The sequence below is a fragment of the Pan paniscus genome, chromosome 6 (genome assembly GCF_029289425.2).
Source record: "Pan paniscus chromosome 6, NHGRI_mPanPan1-v2.0_pri, whole genome shotgun sequence".
Lineage (NCBI taxonomy): Eukaryota > Metazoa > Chordata > Mammalia > Primates > Hominidae > Pan > Pan paniscus.
In genome coordinates this window covers 119,006,543-119,008,257 of record NC_073255.2, presented here as the reverse complement: position 1 = coordinate 119,008,257, position 1,715 = coordinate 119,006,543, and positions in this window count along the sequence as shown.

The following is a 1,715-nucleotide window of genomic DNA, read 5'->3' as shown; positions in this document are numbered from 1 at the left end:
ACAGTCTCCAGGGTGGGCCGGAAGTTGTTGTAGGCGTTCTCAAGGCCGAATCTGCTCTCCCTCAGATTCTGGTCTGTAGGGAGAGGCCGTGATGAGTGATGGGAGCCTTGGTAGGGGGAGGACTAGGGGGCAGAGGGGATTTCCTCTGGCAAAAGGAAGAGTCAGCCCGGCATCTGCCCTACGCCCTTTCCCACTGCCGAACACCCCTCCGACCCTGCATCACTGGGCTGCGGGTAAGTGCAGAGCCTGCCTGGGGAGCCGCCCGCTGGACCCCGGAACAGGAGGGAGCGGAGCAGAAGCCCCCCACATGCACGGGGTGGAAGCGGGGGCCACGGAGGAGCGTGCGTTCAGCCCTGGACTCAGGGGTGAGGTCAGAGTGGAGCGGGAGACAGGGCTGGCTCTGGGTCAGCAGGGCCGCCCTCCTTCATAGCAACGGTAACCATAGCAGGCAAAAAAGCTGCGTCTGGAATCTTCTTCCAGCATCCTCCCGGAGCACAGCGATCACTTACTTCCTTGTCCCGCAGAACCACTCACTCTCTGGACTCCGGGACTCTCCCTGCACCTCTGACCCCTCTTTTCCTGCGTCCTCCTAGATCGCGGTCCTCATGCCCTACCTGTCCTTCTACGGGGGCTCCTGGTGGGGGTTCTCCTTTCACCCTCCTCACTTCTCACTCTGCATTCTCCCCGATGAATGGACAAACCTCTATTCCAGTACGTGGTTCAGGCTGCAGACCCCTCCCGGAGATTCAGACAGGCACGAGCCTTGCAGCCTCCTCCTCAGCACCCACCAGCCCCCCAACTCAGTGTGCTCCACCGGCTGCTTCTCCCCCATCCTTCGGGGCCCAAGGGTCAGCTCGGACAATCCCGGAAATCCTCCCTCACTCCCTCTCCCTCTCCCAGCCACTCAGCCTCATCTCCACCAGGCTGCGTCTCCTCTCCCTCCCCCCACCCCCTCAGCTTCACTTCCTCCACCTGGTCTCCCTGCTTTAGTGCTCCCTGAATGGCCTTTTGAGTAAAAAAAATTCAAGATGTGACCGGGCATGGTGGTTCACGCCTGTAATCCCAGCACTTTGGGAGGCCAAGGCAGGCGGATCACCTAAGGTCTGGAGTTCGAGACCAGCCTGGCCAACATGATGAAACCCTGTCTCTACAGTCTCTACTAAAAATAAAAAAATTAGCCACGCGTGGTGGCATGCCTGTAATCACAGCTACTAGGGAGGCTGAGGGCAGGAGAGTCGCTTGAACCTGGGAGACAGAAGTTGCAGTGAGCCAAGATCGTGCCACTGTACTCCAGCCTGGGTGACAGAGCGAGACTCTGTCTCACAAAAAAAGGTGGGCGGCCAAAGCCCCTCAACCCCCCACCCCATTCCCAAAGCCCTGCCAACCTCACGTCCCTCACTCTTTCTTTATGAGATTGACCTGCCTTCCCTTCCCCGCCAAAAGCAAGCTCCTTCCCAACTGCAGGCGTTTCTCATGAGTGCCCCCTGCCTGAGGTGCCCTTTCCCTTGTCCTCACTGGGATAAGGCCTCCCTGCTTACTGGGCTCCCACTGTGTTGAAGGAGGAAGCACACCTGCTTACTCACCTATTCAAGAGTCAGTCTCACCTGGGAGCTTATCTGACCCCCCATCCCCACCCAGGCTGGGTCAGGTCCACCCCTCTGCTCCCTCTGCCCTGGGAATGGCCCTATCACCCCGCTTAGCTGAATGTGCACTGG